This window comes from Canis lupus, chromosome 2, assembly GCF_048164855.1.
Source record: "Canis lupus baileyi chromosome 2, mCanLup2.hap1, whole genome shotgun sequence".
NCBI lineage: Eukaryota > Metazoa > Chordata > Mammalia > Carnivora > Canidae > Canis > Canis lupus.
In genome coordinates this window covers 73,535,207-73,554,774 of record NC_132839.1, presented here as the reverse complement: position 1 = coordinate 73,554,774, position 19,568 = coordinate 73,535,207, and the positions used below count along the sequence as shown (strand labels likewise).

Genomic DNA, 19,568 nt, shown 5'->3' with positions numbered 1-19,568 from the left:
CCACATCAGAGCTCACTGCTCAGGATGGGAATCTGCTTGGGATCCCTCCCTCTGCCCCTCCCCCCACATGCACATGCTCTCTCTCAAATAAATAAATAAATATATCTCTAAAAAAAATACACTGTTCCTGCTTTTAGATTTAAATTGAAAAATTCAGCTCAGTCACACTGACCACATTTCAGTAGCCACCAGGAACCAGTGGCTATTGTGTTGGACAGTACATCTATATAACTCATGGGGTTTGTTGGGGTTTTTTTTTTGTTTTTTTTCCTACCTGCTCAAAAGGGAAAGGTCAGAAAGCTGACAGGAGGGCTAGCTACAAGGTGAAGTGACTATTCCCTACTTATGGGGTGAATACTTTTTCATTTACTACTTCCATTCAAGTCATGCAACATGCGTTTGAAAAATAAGGCAGAAAAATATCTGTGAGGAACATTATTAATTCATTAGTTTGCTTTTCTAACAGGTTGTACTTGGGGTCATTAAATGAATATCTAGTCCATGTGACTGGACTACTTAAAGATTTTATCCCAACAAATCCTTGTTTGCAAAAATCAAGAAAACTAAGAGGATTAGGTGTTTCCATGTTAGCTAAACTAGGAAAACAGAGTTGCTGCTGTTTATTTTAAAACTTTACTGTGCACAGGAAAAAAAATTGTATGGAATGAAATTCATGTGCCAAATAAAAAATGAAAAGGGGAAAATAGGATCAAGTTCCTTTGAGCCTAAAGTTCTTATGTATCCTTTTCATTTCAGAGCCCCAGAGCAAGCCTGAAATCACCAAGACCTGCGACTTTTATTGCAGAAGTAAAGAAGCAACTAAATTACCCCATATATATACCTAATTGTTTCATTAGGCTGTAATAAACTGACCTTTAAAGGTCTTGTGTAAAGAAAAAGTGCACACATTACACAACAGCCTATTATTTCCTTGCCTCATACTGGCCGTCTTGGTTAACCGGGGTAATCACATTGGTGGTGCTTCTGGGGCAAAACTCGTCTTAGCATCCGTACTTCCCAACGAAATCAAAGCAAACGCAGGCATCTTCAGAAGACAGAGGTGTCTCAGCACAGGATCAAGCAGGGTTTATTAACAATGCTCCTACTGTTACTAATGAGATTGGACAGATCATCCATCAACCACCACGCAAAAAACATAGCTCTTTAGGGCAGACACAGAGGCTGTTTTTATGCACTGCTGATGCCCAGCACCAAATATAATAGCTGGCATATAGTAAGCACTCTAGAAATATTCGCTGAATGAATGAATGAATGAATGAATACACCCCAGGGGGTGAAAGTGGAATAAGCATTCTTCGGTAGCCTAGAAGGTGGTAAGCAGGATGGCAAACTTTCTCTCTTCCCACATGACTCATGTCCCTAGCCCCACCCACCCACCCAAACTCCTTCCCTAAAGTACACCTGATGTATCAAATCCACCCAATTCTAAAAGGGTTCACTGAGTGCCCAACACTGGGCTAATGCCCACAGGACAGAAAAAACAAGAGAAGAGAGGGTACACATCGTAAAGAATTAACATGTTAGGGAGATGCCCTAAATGCCTGTCCTCCACCTCCCACTCCTCTGTAGAACATGTTAAATGTGGACACAACCATGTTGTAATCTGCCAGCTATGTCCTATTGAGGTTTGGGGTAAAGAACCTTGATGAGGGACACCTGGATGGCTTCAGTGGTTGAACGTCTGCCTTTGGCTCAGTCATGATCCCTGGGATGGAGTCCCACATCAGGCTCCCTATAGGGAGCCTGCTCCTCCCTCTGCCTAGGTCTCTGCCTCTCTCTGTATGTCTCTCATGAATAAATAAAATCTTAATAAACAAAACAAAACAAAACAAAAGAACTTTGTTGAGTGGTGGCAGTGGTGGGCACCTTCCCTAGAGAATGTGATTATTCCTAATGTTACACACTCTGAAACAGAAAAGGCTCCTCCAACCAGAAAAAGAATCCGGAAGATGAGACTTTGACCACCAGGAACAGAAACTGCCATTTGGAGTTTTCTCTTGCGTGGAGATTCAGACTTTGGAGGATGCTCCTGGGGAACCAGACTAACAGCAACCCCTATTTCTTGGAAATGAGAGGGAAGGAGACTGGGAGCAAAGGCCCAACTACCAGCAACAGTGGAAAAGCCTTATCTTATTAATCAGAATATCTAGCTGCATATAACTTTCTGCATTCATCCTACCTCCTTCAAGCATCCTACATCCAGTCTAGACTCAAACTTTAAAGTCAGAACAGTGCTCCTGAGAATAGCCAGGTGGAGGTAATATAATGGATGAGCCAAGAAGATGGTCCTTAGAAAGAAAAGTCAGAGCTAGGAGGATCCAGCCACTCCTCTTCACTAGTGACACTGCCCATTGTCAGCTTGGAAGATCTGAGTTCCCTTCTCAGGGTGCTTTGTGGGTTTCCTTACAGAAGACCGTGCCTACACCCTAGCCACTGAAACATACAGGATGATGGAGGCGATGCTTTCAGAACAGCTGTGCACAGGCAGTGAACAACTATTTTAGGTAAAAGTGTGATCTTAGGCCTATCACAGGACTACCTTGGACATCAGTGTCCTCTTTCATAAAATGAGGGGTCTGGACTGAATAGGACCAAAGGGAAATTCCTACTCTGACATAAGCTACCATCCTAAATATGAAAAATGTGATATTACACCAAGTGCTTGAAGAGCTGAGAATGGAGGACTCTACCTACACTGGGGCAGGGGCGGGGGTGACACTGAGAGAAGACCAGGGACCCTGACCCCTCACTCTTCCCCATGGTTCCTAGTGTTCACTCACCAATAGACATGTATTAAGACCATGTGCCAGGCACTAGATTGAGGGGTGAGGCGGGTATGGGGAGAGATACCAAACCTATGAAGACAAAACATGTGGATTCGCCCTTTCCTTCCACTTCTATGAATTCTCCAACTGACTTCACTAAATAAAATACTGGAGGGGCTGGGTGGCACACTTTCCTTAAACCTTCAGAGCCTTGGCTTCTAGGTCTATAGTATGGGCATAATGACCCCCTTCAAAGGTCATTGTGAGGATTCTCTGAGATGCCCAGGGCAGGGAGTTAGGAGGGAAGTTCCCCTGATTAGGACTGCTAAGTAAATTAGAGAAGTAAACAGCAGTGCCTGAAACAAATGCCGGTTACTGATATTTTCACTGTTCTCATTTCAGGGAAGTGAAAACATGGCAATTATGGTTCCAAAGAATTACAGTGACCTGCCCAGGTTCAAGCTAATGAAGCCAGGACCTAAAATTGAGCCCTCTACCAAACAGCACCCTAAGTGCCACTACTGTCTATGTTTTTCTTACTTGTCTGGAACTTGCCAGAATCTGTGTTTGGTCTGGCCAGTTTGTGGGGCCCAGCTGTGTCAGCTGGAAAGGGGTCACCAGCCCTATGGCTGCTCTTCTGAGTTCCCACTTCCTTGAGGTGCGGGAAGCTCTTCCAGACCTAGATCTAAGGACCTGCAACTCAAAGGACAAGTGATGCGCAGCACAACGATGTCCTGGAGTGGAAGCAAAAATTTGGACCTCAGATAAACAATCATTTTCCTTTGCTAAATATGGCAACCATAGGCCAAGAGGAAGCTCAAGACTGCCAGCAAGGTGAGTGCTGTAGGCTTTGTAGGGGAACATTCCAGCTTCCCAGAGGCTTGGTCATTTAAAATTCAATGCTTCTCCGCCAAGGTAATTATTTCTGGGGTGGTTTCCCTTTAGGATTTGAAGTGTCACAAGCAATGATTCAATGAGAATAATGACAACACCTGGAAGGTTCTTACATGTGTCAAATGCAAATTGAAATTCTCCATAAGAAGGACCAACTAACCGAGAAATGTTAGGGTAGGAGACAAAGGCAGGACACACTCCCTTAAAAACACTAAAGCACTGAAAACCTAAGCGATTTTGTTCCTGAAATTCACTGACTGGGATGAGGGCCTAGAAGCTTCTTAGGTGTGACAGTAGCCAGACCGTGATCAAAAAGACAAAATAATTTTTGTTCCCACTATGTCTGTTCTCTTGGCTGCTAGTCAGAGACAGCTGCCTCCCTTGGTCTTAATGCAGTGATGAGCTGCTTACAGGTATAAATTACTGTGCTACAATTAAGATTCCAAAGAAAGATCCTGTATTCACTGGCCCAAAGGAGTAGATTGCATCATTAATTTATTAAAAAAAAAAAAAAAAAAGAGTGGGCGGGGCAGAAACCAGGGCTTCCAGGTGACAAAAAAGCAGTAATGAAGTGCTATAATCTCAATCTCACCATCCCTCCTTCCTTTTTCTCTCTCTCTCATTGGCAATGGAAGAGAGACATTGTCAAACTCCAACAATGTCACACTCCAACAGCAGTTGGGTTGGAATTCTGGCTGATGTGCTTGGTGTTGTGTTCCCTTCCAATCCCTTTTTGGTGTGCCATCAAAAATTCCAACATTTGATTTGTGGTTGCTTAGGTCCAAGGAAGGGGGACAGAGGGGCAACAGCCAAAGGGTTTCCTTTTGAGATGATGAAAAGGTTCTAAATTAATTGTGATAAATGACTGTTTAATGTTAAATAACTGTTTTGTCTAAATGTTGTAGAACTAACGGTGGTGATGGTTGCATGTACCTGCGGATATACTAAAATTCACACTTCAAATGTGTGAATGGTATGGAATATCTCAATAAACGGGTTTTAAAATTTTGGTATTAGGGAAATGAGGAACACTTGGTAAAATAGAGGACATAATCCCAGGTGCTTGCAGGACCAAGAAAGGCAGTTGGGGGGGGGGGGGGCAACCACTTGCATCTCTTTTCAAATGAATTTTGTTTTTTGATAGAGACTGAGCCCATCTTTCACATTCTTCTAACTCCATTATCAGAAGAAGACAGCAACTCAAACGTCCTGACCGTTGGCCTCACTGAGTCAGGGCTATGGCAAACTAGAGAGGACTTTCCCAAGAACAAGCCTGCATCCAACTCCAGCTGGCAGTTGCCAGGTAGATACAGCTCAGGTACTGACAAAGCTTTGTTTTTGTTTTTTGTAACAAGACAAACATTCAGGGGCGCCTGGCGGGCTCAGTCGGTAGAGCCTGCAACTCCTGATCTCAGGGTTGTGAATTTGAGCCTCACATTGGGTATAGAGATTAGAAATTTTTTTAAATCTAAAGAAAAAAAGACAAATATTCAAGTGTATGTGTGAGAGAGACTGAGAAAGAGGGAGGGAGAGAGAAGCAGGGGAATCTTTTAAATTTAAATGTGGACAATGGATTCAAGTTTTAAAGATCACTGACAAAACAAACAGGGGTGCCTGGCTGGCTCAGTCAATACAGCATGAAACTCTTGATCTCAGGGTTGTGAGTTCAAGCCCCACGCTGGGCATGGCGCCTACTCAATTAAAAAAAAAAAAATCAAGTTTTAAAGATTGAACAGGACAACAGTGCACGTAAAATCAAACACATCTTGAAGGCCTCATTTTGCCTAAGAACTGCCCATCTGCACCCTTTCATCTAGGGTCACTAAGCAGTCTTAGTAGAGGTCCCTCTTTCCTGGACAAGGGCCCTAATTTCCAGACTGAAGACACACTGTCTCACTTGGTGATTATCATTTAGCTTAGTCATGATTACCTTAAAAAAGCAACAGCCCAAAGGGTAAAAACAACTCAAATGGTCATCAATGTATGCGTGATAAACAAAATGTGGTATAGTCATATAATGGAATATTATTCAGTCTTAAAAGACAATGAAATACTGCTACATGTTATAACATGGATGGACCTCAAATACATCATGCTACCTGAAAAAAGACACAAAAGACCACACATTGTATATTCCATTTATATGATATATACAGACAAGGTTAAATCCAGAGAGGCAGAAGGCAGATTAGTGGTTGCCAGGGGCAAAAGGAAGATAGAATGGGGGTGAGTTCTTCAATGGATATGGGGTTTCCTTTGAGGTGATGAAAATGTTTTGGAACTAGATAGAAGTAACGGTTACATAACACTGTGAATGTACGAAATGCCACTGAATTGTACACTTTAAAAGTTAATTTTACGCTACATGAATATCACCTCAATTTAAAAAAGAAAAAAAAAGGCAATAGCATCTGGGTAAGAAAATCAAAGAGTGGCAGATGTGTGAGGCAACTTCACAATCATCTTGGCGGGTGATGGGTTTTACCTGTGACACCAGAAGGGCTCCCCAGTGGAGGGACATTGGAGGGAGTTCTCTAGGTAGGAGACACATTGCATTGGAAGACATATGGCAGAAAGAGCATACAATGTTCACGGATTGGCAGGAATTTGGTGTGAGGTAAATGTGTATAGAAACTGAATCTCTAAAAATTTATATATATACTTTTTTTTTTTTTTTTGGATGCCTAGGAGAGATTCACTATGGTAATCCCAGAGAGAATCACTTCTAAAAATATGTTTTACAACTCAGGAAAAATGTGTATTCATCAACCAAGGGGTGCTACGCTTGTTGTTAATAATGTCTCCTCACAAGGCGCTTGGGTGGCTCAGTCAGTTAAGTGCTTGCCTTCAGCTCAGGTCATAATCCCAGAGTCCTGGAATCAAGCCCCACCAGTCCCTGCTTCTTCCTCTACCACTCCCCCTGCTTGTGCAAGCACGCTTTTTCTCTCTCTCTCAAATAAAAAATAGTGTCTCCTCACTTTTACCATTTCCCACTCAGACTTCAAACACAGAATCTTAGACCTTTGCTTTAAAAGTCCAATGTTCTCCACTACTACCAAATACTTCATTTCTTCAAACCCCCCCCCACCCCTTTTCTTAGCTCTTCCTTGGACTGAGATTTCAGTAGTAGGGAGTCTGCAAAACTTAGCATCAACAGGAAATACAGGGGAGGCATCATTTCACAACCAACAGCTTATTTTCCTCTTACTTACACCAGCTCCATCACACTTTAAAGAAACTATACTATTAGATAATGTAAAGCTAGATTGTGTCCTTCAGGGTGCTTTCCTGACTTTTTGGTTTACTAACCTCTCTATTCAATTTAACTTCAATGAAAACAATTTGGGACATATTTGAATATAAAAACACGAGGTAGGGACCCCTGGGTGGCTCAGCAGTTTAGTGCCTGCCTTCACCCTAGGGCATGATCCTAGGGGTCCAGTCCGGCATTGGGGGTCGAGTCCCGCATCGGGCTCCCTGCATGGAGCCTGCTTTTCCCTCTGCCTGTGTCTCTGCCTCTCTCTCTCTCTCTCTGTGTCTCTCATGAATGAATGAATGAATGAATGAATAAATAAATAAATAAATAAATAATAAATAAAAATCTTTTTTAAAAAATGAGGTAATATTTTTTATAACTTTGTGAATTAACATTTTCTTATCAAACTTGGCACAAAAAAGAATCATCTCAATCAAATCACTTTACACCCATGGGGCTGGCTATTATTTAAAAAAACAAATTAACAGGAAATAACAAATATTGGTGAGGATGTGGTGAAACCAGAATGTGTGCACTGTTGGTGGGAATATGAATGGTGCAACTGCTATGGAAAAACAGTATGGCAGTTCCTCACAAACTTAAACATAGAATTACTATATAACCCAGCAATTCCAGTACTAGATATACACCCTAAAAGGACTAAAAGCAGGGACCCAATGGATATTTGCACACAAATATTCAGAGCAGTGTTATTCACCATAGCCAGAAGGTTCCTCAAGCCACGTGCTCATCCCCCAGTAAGGAGATAAAACGTGGCATATACATGCTATGGAGTATTACTTAGTCCTAAAAAGGAATGCAATTCTGACACATGCTACAACATGAATGTACCTTGAGGACACTATGCAAAGTGAAATAAGCCAGTCATAAAAAGACAAATACCATACAACTCCATTTTTATGAGGTATCTACACTAGTCAAATTCAGAGACCAAGTAAAATGGCGACTGCCAGGCACTGGAGGAAAGAGAATGGGGAGTGATGGTTTAATGAGTTTCAGTTTGGGAAAATGAAAAAAAGTTCCAGAGATGGATAGTTAAAATGATAAATTTTACCACAATAACAAGTTTTTAAAAATCATCTTTCATTTCAGGTGTGGTCCAAATGCAGATCCCCAGGCTCAACTCAGAGTGACTAGGAAGCAGGACTCAGGCTGCACATACTCGAAGAATCCCTGTCCCTTATGTCAATATATGGACATGCAGGTGTGCATGTGAGTTGGGGGGAGGGGCAGAGAAAGAGGGAGAGAGAGAACATCAAGCAGACTCCTCACTGAGTGCAAAGCCTGACATGGGGCTGGATCCCAGGACCCTGAGATCATGACCTGAGCCAAAAGCAGGAGTCAGATGCTTAATTCACTAATCCACCCAGGGGTCCTCTCATGTCAATATTGAAATGGCATTCTGAATTTTAGTTTGGTTTACTAACCTCTCTATTCAATTTAACTTCAATGAAAAATATTTGGGACACCCTTTCATTATAATAACATTAAATAATCTTTCTATCCAATGACCCATCTTCATAAATGGAAGCCTAAATAATACCTGAGTACAGGAAAGAGACCCATGGAAGGCCACTTCAGATGTGCCTGAAACCCTGATAAATGTATATCCCTACTGATCCAAGGGAATACTTTAGAAAATCATTTTTCCTCTCCTCCCCTCCTCTGCCCACTTCAAATATGAAAGTTTCCACTCTGGCCTCTTTTCTCAGCCAGAACTGTGGCTGAGCAAGGAACAGAAGAGACAGTATATTCTGCTATAGTCAGAGATATTTCTCCTGATTTGAGAGTGATAATGGAGAGATGAGGGCCATTGCGCAACGCTTCTTAGATTGGCTCTTTTGGAGATGTTTTGTAAAACATGTTCCGGTATCTTTCACATTTTTTGTACCGAGATAGCAAATCTGCATGGAGTGACATTGGACCGAGATAGGAAAAGTCAAGGCCTTGTGGGGCGGCAGTCTTCCAGAGCTGAAGACAGAGCTGAGACTCAAAAGTCATAATTGTACAAGTACACATATTACTGGAAGGGGTGTATCAACTGTCATTGCTACTAAACTCCTCTCCTTGGCATTCAAGGCCTTGCCTTGCCAGACCTAAATACTCCCCTCCATTCTCATCTCTCTATGACCCTTCATATATGGGCAAACTGAACTCTTTTCTGTCCTCTATTTTTCCACCTGATATCTCTGTCTCAGCACCTCATGCTGTCCCAGTGGCCTAGAATGTTTTTGCTCTAAATTCCATTGATTCAAATCCTTGTCTCTCCCTGCTACCTCCTTCGAGAAGCACTTCAAATTGTCCCAAAAAGGAAATCACCTCTCCTGTCTTTCCCTTCCAGTACCTTTTCTGTACCTCTCTGATAGCCTTTATGACACTCTAGTTTTTTTACCCTGTAGTATTTTCCATTTTCTGTCATTCCCTTTTTATTTTGCCAACTCACTTAAAAGCACCCTGAGATTAAAGTATCATTATTCTTTGTATTCCACCTTTATTTCTTTTAAAATTTTATTTATTGATTCATGAGAGACACAGAGAGAGAGAGGCAGAGACACAGGCAGAGGGAGAACCAGGCTCCCTGCAGGGAGCCGGATGTGGGACTCGATCCTGGATTCTAGGATCACACCCTGAGCCAAAGGCAGACACTCAATCATTGAGCCACCCAGGTGTCCCTGTATTCCACCTTTATTGACAGTCACCACGGATGGCCATTTCCTTTTCCTTTGCTAAGAAAACTACAAGGTCTCTTAGCTAACAGACGGACTGCCTGACTTCAAAGCCCAGAAACTCACCACTACACTATCGAGCATTATTCAGCTATTACTGGAAGAGAAAATTATCAGTTGGGACAATTATCTGCATAATTCTGGCTTTGGAAAGGGGAAGATCATACTAAAGAAATAAGGAAAAGGTATCACTACTATCACTTCTCTTTCTGCAAAAGAAATTGAAATAGTCTCATCAACTCTTTGTATAGTTTGTTTAAAAGAACATTTGTTCAGTCACTCCTTGCTGACTTTCGCCTATCTATCTGCAGCCAGTTGTAGATGTGATCTCTTGGTATGTGGTAAGCCAACATTCTAAGAGACAGAAGACAAGGAAAGTGCAAGGGAACGCAATGTGCCAAATCGGAGACGCAAGCAAAGCATATTGCTAAGCTAAGAACTTTCAGGAGAGGGGAGGTGACTATCCTTGGAACTGTTCTTTCTGTCACAGGAGAAATGGAATTTGCTGGTTTTATAGACACAAGGGTGGGAAAAGTGAGAGCAAAGGGGAAACCTTAAAGCAGAGGAATAAGACATTCAGGGATGGGGGCTGAGAGGGGAAAGGTCAATCATTGCTGGTCTCCTGAGACCAGAGAAAAGGAAAAAATATCTAGGTTATTTAAAAAAAAAAAAAAAAAAAGGCCTTTTGTCCATATGAGCCTGCTCCTGGCCAAAGCATGTATACCTACATACCAATCTTGCCCCAGCCAGATTATTTACTCTGTGTTTGTGTGTGTGAATATGGTAGACAAGGGGTCAGCAAACATTTTTGTTTGTTTTTATAAAAGGCCAAATAGCAAATATTTTAGGCATGGTAGGCCATATAGTTTCAGTTCCAGCTACTCAAATCTGCCACTTTGTACAAAGGCAACCATGGATGATACATCTTTACACTGAATGTCAATAAAATTCTATGTATGGACACCAAAATTTGAATTTCACATAATTTTCAAGTGTCACAAAAGACTGTTCTTTTGATTTTTTTTCTCTAACCATTAAGAACGTTAAAGCCTACGTATTATTTATGTGTATATGTCATATATAGTAAAGGTAAGAAGTCATGTCGGGAAATGGTAATCCTGCATTTAGAGTAGAGGTCACTACTGGGAAGAGAGGAAGAGGGTTGGGATGAAGTCCACAAGGAGCTTCAGGTATCTCTCTAATGTGGTCTTTTGTTTTGTTTTGGTTTTTTGTTTTTGTTTTTGTTTTTAATGTGGTCTTTCTTATGTTGGACTGTGGACACAGGAGTGTTTGGCATACCACTCCTTGTCATTTTCAGTAGGTCTGAAATACTTTAATAAAACAAAGACTCATCGGGATCCCTGGGTGGCGCAGCGGTTTGGCGCCTGCCTTTGGCCCAGGGCGCGATCCTGGAGACCTAGGATCGAATCCCACATCAGGCTCCCGGTGCATGGAGCCTGCTTCTCCCTCTGCCTGTGTCTCTGCCTCTCTCTCTCTCTCTGTGACTATCATAAATAAAAAATAAAAAAAAAAAAAAAAAAAAAAAACAAAGACTCATCAAGCATGTGTGCTCAAGTTCATTTCTATTTTTGCAGTAAGGACCACATCAGTAAAAAATAAATAGCATTTGTGCAGGAAAAACCTATTATTTCAGCTTTTGAATCCTCATATAAGATTTTCATTAGGTTCTCAACAAATAAAAAAACAAGGTACCTGGCAACAATGAATTCACACCTCTTATCCAAAGCATCTTGGTTTTACTTCTGCAAAAAGCATTTTGTTTTCTCTAACAGCACCTTTTTGATCAATTTAGCATACCAGCTGCTAGCATAACTCTACAAAATGGCATACTCTTAAGGCAAAGAGTTATGCTAGGTCCCCAACAGTTGCTTTCTGAAAATTCTTTAGTGTATTATTGCATAGCAGAGTAGTGTGACAAGGATCAAAAGATTAGAAACAATTTCAATTAAGTCCTTCTGCCAATATAGGTAGAGGAATAACCCTTTAATTTTGCCTCAATTTCCAGTGAAAAATAAAGTATGCATTTCATTGACCAAAATTACAGAACTTTAAAATGCTGTTTTAAAGACTCAAAAGGTCACAAATTCTCTGCAGGAATGAAAAACAGAAAATGATATAATAGGATAAGAGTACAAATTAAGCTACTTATAAAAACCCTTTTGATTTAGGGTCTCTACATTCTTCTTCTACCCCATCTCCAGTATCCTTCTGCCCTCTACTCACATGTGTTTAAACTGCAAATGAATTAGGTCAGAAAGTCCTTTGTCCGACAGCCTGAAGGAAGATCTGTCCTTATTGAACTGTAATATTAATGGGCTTACCATCTTTAAGTTCAGCAAACAATTAGTACTGAAAAAGACCGTGCTCTATAACTAAAATAATTAGTTAGAAAAGAAGCCCTTTAAAGTTCAAATGCCCCAAAATAGAGAAAATAGTAACTTCAGAAGGGGGACTTTCGCATCTGAATAAGTAGTATCACCTCCAACCCAGGAAAATGGGGATTAAGTTGGACTAATCTTCAGTGTGGCAAATGATAAATGGCTGCAAAACTTTTGACACACTCTTCCCACTGAGAGGTGGGGTTTTCGTCCCTCCACTCGAACTTGGGTGAGCTCTGTGCCTGCTCTGACCTGAAAGCGACAACCTTTCCAGCTTCCAAGGTCACGCCTGAAGAGACTGGCAGATTGATGTCCTCTCTTGAACACTCACCCTGTGAGTTCTTAGCTGACATGTAAGAAGTCCAACTACTTAGTAGGAGAGACCTAATAGAAAAGTTTGAGACTGTCCCTGCCAAGGTACCAGGCATGAATGAAGCCATCTTGGATTCTAGGACCACACTAGACACAAGTTGAATACTACCAACAGATCCCTGTTGATGCATATATATCAAAATAATCTAAGCTAAGCCTTACTTAAATCATGCCAAATCATGAGAGAGGATAGGTACTCATTGGTGGTTATTGGACTTACTAAGATACAAGGTAGTTTGTTGTACACCAATCAATCATTGGAGCCATTGCAACATTCTGGAACTAATGTAACCGCACACTTTTAATTTCTGGACATATGGCTTTCACTGGAAAGGAGGGATCTTAAGTGGTATTACTCTTGAGAGTAAAACTAGGTCCCACTGATGAAAATTAAGAGAAAGAGGATTCGACATAAATATATGAAAGACTTTTCCAGTATGGTTTTCCATTCTCAGCGTGGTGTGTCTCATGGAAATGATGATCTAATGATCACTGAATGAATTCAAGGCCAAGATAGAAGCAGTGAAGTAACACAGCAACAAAACCCTTCAAGTTTAGAATCAAGAGGACCGTCTAGATCTCATTTGCTCTAATTACCTGTATGTTTTACGGCAAATCTATTTGCTTACTTGTCAAACAAGGATATTAACAGCAACCTCAGAGAACTGTAATCAGTGCCTGGCCCATGGGAAGCTCTGGGTGTGCATACTTATTAGATCACAATTATCACTAACGCTGCAGAAGTATTACTGCATTGGATGGAATGTTGAGCCAGAAAGCCCCTGTGGTCCTATCCAACCGAAAACATGCTAGATGATTTCACGGCCACTCATGGAAAGTTTGTGTTTGCTGAAAGCTCAATGAAAGCAGCCCAAAACACTTTCCATTATAACTCAATCAAGTCCATGGCATTTTCTTTCTGTTAACTTGAGGTCATTTAATTTGTATTTCAGACCCCTAATTATTGAAGCAGAAAAACAGCAAAAGAACAATGGATTTAACTCACATGTCAAAAAAGCTTTGTTTGTTTGTTGGCTTGACATAATTAATTACAAAGCTTCCATTGTGGATTTATCATATAGATCATTCACCACTCTTCCCTCCATTAATGTCAACCCCCTTCCACTCCTCTCTGTTCCTGGAGACTCAAAGTCCAAGTCCAACTGCCAATCCCATGTGGCCCAGAGTCATGGACAAGACTTAGATGAAATAGTTTCAGTTCAGTCACTTAACCAACTCTGTGAGGACAAATTAAGAAATCTCTCTGGGCCTCAATTTCTCCATCTGGAGAATGGGGATAATAATGAACCATCATAAAGAAGTTCTAAAGATTAAACGGAATAATGACCCTATGATTCAAATGTTGCAAAACAAAATGCAATTATGAGTAGTTATTATTTTCATAGCCAAAACACAGCAGTAATAAATCCCAAGACAACTGAGACAAATGAAAACTGAGAGAAACAGCTCAGGATCTTAGATTTGTCACTAGTTTCTCTGCTTATTTTTCATAACTGCTGTTTATTTCTTTTTGGAAGAAGCCTTTTTAACTTAAATTTTTTTGCTAATTACTTTTCTTTCCATTTCTTAAAAGACAGACTTTTCATTGAAGTACAACACATATGAAGGAAATGTATAGGTTAAGAGACTACTTCTTAACTGAATTTTCACAAACTGAACATATATGTATCCCCAACCACCAAAAGTCCCCCTCGGGTTCCCTCCCAGCCACCATCCACCCAAGGCTGATCTGCTATCCTAACTTCCAACACCATAGATTTGTCTGTTTTTGAGCTTTATGCAAAAGGGGATCTTACTTTTTTTTTTTTTTTTTGGATCTTACATTTTTCAAGGTCTGACTTCTTTTGCTATTGTGAGTTTTAAGCCTTTTTTTTTTTTTTTTTACATGCAATAATGCTGTTCATCCTCATTATATATGGTATCCCATTGAATGAAGAGACCATGTTTTTTTAACTCATTCTACTATTGATGGATATCTGGGTTGCATCCAGTTTGGAAATATTTTTAATGATGCAAAGGACATTGTTAAACTTATCTTTTGGTAAACATACATACAGATTTCTATTGGGAATATACCTGTGAGTAGAATCACTGGTCCATAACGTAGGTATATTTTCAGATTTAATGGATCCCCTTTTTGGCACCAGGCATTTTAATCAGTGCTTATTTTATATTTCTCTCCCTGCTTCCAGGACCTCACTCCTTCATTTGACTTCTGCACACAGCCAACCCTACTTAGCTTTGTTTAACAACAAAAAAAAACAAACAAAAAAGTATGGACCATGTTGGTTGTTTCAAAACCTTCTATGATTTAGGAATGCTGTAGTTTTAATACTATCACATTCAAGGTCTCTACTCTTTGGCCTTAACCAATCATTTATTCATTCAACAAATAATGTCCTAATCTCGAGGCACCTTACAATCTGATAGGGACACACTAAATAAGTAACAGCAATACATGACAAGACATCTCAAAGCCAAATTCTGGAGGAATCCAGAGAATCTGAAAATATTTAAAGAGGAAAAATTATGTGAGCTAGTCCTAAGAAAGAAGGAAGGGAGGAAGGGAGGAGGGAGGGAGGGAGGGAGGGAGGGAGGAAGGAAGGAAACAGCGAAGATGAGGACAAAGGAACAACATATATATTTTTAAGATTAATTTATTTATTTGAGAGAGCGAGCATTTGTGTGGGGTGGGGGGTGGGCAGAGGAAGAGGGAGAGGGAAAGAATCTCAAGCAGGCTCCCCACTGAGTATGGAGGATGATGCAGGGATCAGAGACCCATCTCATGACCCTGAGAACATGACCTGAGCCAAAATTAAGAGTCATTTAACCAACTGAGCCACTCAAGTGCCCCAACATATTATGATGAAAAGGTATGATGACTCCAGGCAGGAGGCAAGCATGTTTGACATGACAGCCACATGGGGTATCACTACTAGATATAGAGCTAGAGTGCAGACTGAAATGGAGTCTTGAAGGTCCAGTACAGTGTTTGAACCTTATCCAGCAAACCCCGATATCTCAATAAATATGACACACGTGCCAGTGTACAAGTTGCTTTAGGTGCTAATGAGTACAGGCATTTCTTTTTTTTTCTTTTTAAAGATTTTATTCATTCATTCATGAAAGACACAGAGAGAGAGGCAGAGACACAGGCAGAAGGAGAAGCAGGCTTCATGAATGGAGCCTGATGCGGGACTCAATCCCAGGACTCCAGGATCAAGCCCTGGGCCGAAGGGAGGAGCCAAACTGCTCAGCCACCCAGGGATCCCCCAGGCATTTCATTTTAATGGCTTGGTCTACTTAAATACCTATTAGAAAAGTACTGGGTTTTCTTTTACGGTAGTGAAGTAAAGTTCCACTTTAAATAAATGTATTTAGGAGTGCCTGAGTGGCTCAGTCCATTAAGCATCTGCCTTTGGCTCAGGTAATAATCCAGGAGTCCTAGGATAAAGCCCCATGTCAGGCTCCCTGCTCCCTGCTTGGTGGGGAACCTGCTTCTCCCTTTCCCTCTTCCTGCCTCCCCCCCTCCCCGCCCCCCACCACCTCCACCTGTACTCTCTGGGTCTCTCTCTCAAATAAATAAAATCTTTTTTAAAAAATAATAAATGTATTTAAGCAAAACAAAATGGAGCTGAGTTTTAAAAAATATTAAATGATGATATAAGTGAAATATGGGTATGGGAAAAATGGGAAAGGTAGTAGGAAATGGTTGGTATTAGGAAACTAATATAGAAAGAAGGAGGAGGAGAGGTGCTTGGGTGGTTCAACTGGTTAAGCATCTGACTTGGTTTTGACTCAGGTCATGATCTAGGATCCTAAGACTGAGCGCCACATGAGAGCTCTTCACTCAGCACAGTCCACTTGGCTCTCTCTGTCCTCCTCTGCCATCCCCACCCCGGCCTTCCACCTCAGGTTAATTAATTAATTAATTAAATTTTTAAAAAGAAAGAAAGATGAGAGAACAGGGAGCAGTTTTGACATTGGAGAATGACACATAGATGACTCACAAGAATGAGTGCTGAGTGGAGGACACCCCACCTCTGGCCTCATCTAACATTCTCTCCTGCACCCCCTTTGCCCTTTAACCCCACCTAGACAATTCTACAGACTGCGCTTGCCTTGCCCCATGACCTCACCTTCGTAGCAGAGCTGGATGGTGGTTGAGCAATGCATTCTGGAGCCAGCCTGCCTAGATCTGGACCTCCACTTCCTGGCTAGCAATCTGGGTTAATCCTGATACATTCTTTGTTCCTCATATGCCATCTCACTAGGTTGTAACAAAAATTTAGGGGCAGGCCCAGTGGCTCAGCGGTTTAGCACCGCCTTTGGCTCAGGGCATGATCCTGGAGACCCAGGATCGAGTCCCACATCAGGCTCCCTGCATGGAGCCTGCTTCTCCCTCTGCCTGTGTCTCTCATGAATAAATAAACAAAATATTTTTTTTTAAAGAATTCAAAAAGTTACTATTTATAAAGGGCCTACGATGTGCCTGGCATTCAACAGGTACTATGCTATGTACATGTGTTCATTAAAATGAAGAGTCTTATCCACCCTAAAATCCACCATCCCTTCTATGCCCTGCAAAAACCCTTCTATTTATTCAAACTCCAGCTGAAACCAAATGCCCATCAACTGATGAACAAATGTGGTACATCCATAGAACGAATTATTTTCGCCCATAAACAGGAATGCAGAGCAGATACGTGCTAACAACACGGATGAACCTTGAAAACATATATGCTAAGTGAAACAAGCCAGATATAAAGGCCACATATTGTATGATTCTGTTTATAAGAAATGTCCAGAATAGGTAAATCCACAGAGATAGAAAGTGGGTTAGCGGTTACCAGCGGGTAGGGGAGAGGGAAATGGAGAGTGGCTGCTTAACAGACATGGGGTTTCTTTTTCGGGTAATGAAAATGTTCTGGAATTAGATAGTGGTAATGGTTGCACAACTTTGTGAATAGACCAAAAACCACTGAATTTTACACTTCAAAATGGAGCGATTCATGGTATGTGAATTATCTCCAAGAAACAAACAAAATCCAGCTGAAAGCCCATCTCTCCTCTGCCCCTTCCTCTGGGCGCTCTGTGCAGATCCCACGCCTCGTGATCCGGCAGGTCAGCTCTCCCCGCTGGAGCAGCTTGAAGGAAGAGGGTCCTGTTGATCGACAGCGCCCCAGAAGTTAGCAGCATGACCAGTCCCTCCGAGCTGCTCCAGTAAATGCTTGTTATCATCAGCAGAACGTTACCACTTGAGGGAAGAGCAGGTGTAGGGAGTAATTTATTTCCTCCCATGTGCAGGCTCTGAAGTTCCAACCCAGTAGCAAAAGATCTCATGCCCCTACACAGAGGCCCAACCCTGTTCTGTATTAAGATTGTGTACAAAACAGCCTAAAAAGCCCTTTCTTTCGCCACTGAGATTGAAACAAGCTTAGACTTGGATTTCTTTCTCTCTCCTGTCAACTAGGCTTGTTTGTGCTGAGCAAACATGCAAATCCTGAATTTGGAGATTGTTGGAGCAGTAACAATGTCTGCTCTGACAATCACTGACCTGCCAAAGCCATTGCTAGCAAAACAGGTACAATCCAAGACCCTGGCTTGGAAGCCACACTCTGGGCGTGCACATGTTAGGAAGTAAGTACGCGTAGCAGAAATCCCACAAGCACCGCTGAATGAAGGCGAGTGTCTTATATGTACATTCCTTAGAGTCAGCCTGCTAATCCCGCTGTCATCTCTGATTTGGAAAAGCAAGATGACACAAAACATGTGAGCTGTCTGCGACGTTTGATACACTTCCATCCTTTTCTTTTTATACATCCACTTGGGGAGGCAGGTGTGAAAGAGAAAGCAACGAAAAACCTCAATTTACAACGCCTGGATTAAACTGTGGGTTCCATGTGAACTCAGCAATTTCTTCGAGGAGCCTCAGTGCCCACCTCCGTAAAAGGGAGACTTTGAACATCACAGGGATGGTGTGAGGATCACGTAAAGGGAGGGACCGTCATTTACAGAATTGTAGGGTGGTGTAGACAACTTTGTGAAAAAAGACAAACACATTGTAAAAGAGCTTAAAGAAAAAGTACACAAAATCTAAGAAGAATTCAGATTATTTTTCGTTTTTTAGTTTAGTTTTGTTTTTTAAATGTCTATAGCATAAAGTACATGCTTTGCCTATGAGACAAAGTCCTTGTGATTAAGTTTCTTCCCACTCCTTCATCTCACCTCTCTGGACTGCCCCTCAAAGGGCAGCTACCTACAAGACTCATTCAAGAATCACCTCTAGGGGCGCACCTGGGTGGCTCAGTTAGTTAAGCGCCAGGATCCGGGGATCCTGGGATCAAGCCCCACATCGGGTTCCCTGCTCAGCAGGGAGTCTGCCTCTCTCTCTCTCTCTCTCTCTCTCTCTCTCTCAATCCATCTGCTTCTCTCCCAGCTCATGCTCTCTCTCTCTCTCTCTCTCTCAAAAAAAAAAAAAAAAAAAAAAGAATCACCTCTAATTCTGGAGCCACATTGCCAGGTTTCTAACTCTAGCTCTGTCAGTGGCTCTGTCAGTATTTACTAAGCTACCTAACTTGAGACAAGTTACTTAGCCTCTGTGCACTTCAGTGTTCTGGTCTGTGAAATGGGGATAATAATTGTATGTATCTGACAATGGGGTTTTTTTGCAGATTAAATGAGTTAATCTCTGTAAAGTGCTTTGGAATAGGACCAGGCACTTAAGACATGCTATGTAAATGTGAAATACATTAAAGGTCTTATTTTTATGAGGACCTCCCTAAACATCTCCCTCTTCCCCTGCTATGCCTCTTCAGATTAAACTGATGCTATGGATTCCAGTAGTATCTAGAATATTTCATTTGTAATGTGTCTGTCTATACCAGACCATAAGCTCTTTGAAAACAGATCTTTTCTTATTTCTAGAAGATAAATGTAGGCACAAAATAGTTTTTAGCAAATCAATGGATGAATAAATACCCCTAGAAATATTCTATAGATACTCTAGAATATTCTAGGAAAAAAAAAAAAAAAACCAAAGTACTATTTTTGTTGGTTTCTATGTCTTACCTTATCTGTGGACTCCTTAAGA

At 41.3% G+C, this 19,568-nt stretch overlaps 1 protein-coding gene and 1 long non-coding RNA gene across 3 annotated transcripts in view; one reads left to right on the top strand and one right to left on the bottom strand.

Moving 5' to 3' along the window:
* The window catches only part of LOC140621588 (uncharacterized), a 109,404-nt gene extending 108,535 nt beyond the window's left edge, over positions 1–869 (top strand). Inside the window, exon 6 of the long non-coding RNA XR_012021336.1 lies at positions 757–869. This is a non-coding gene — a long non-coding RNA (uncharacterized lncRNA). The remainder of the gene's footprint in view (positions 1–756) is intronic.
* Positions 1–19,568, bottom strand: part of RBM47 (RNA binding motif protein 47) — a 151,028-nt gene that overhangs the window by 115,713 nt on the left and 15,747 nt on the right. The gene's annotated exons all lie outside the window — the stretch shown is intronic.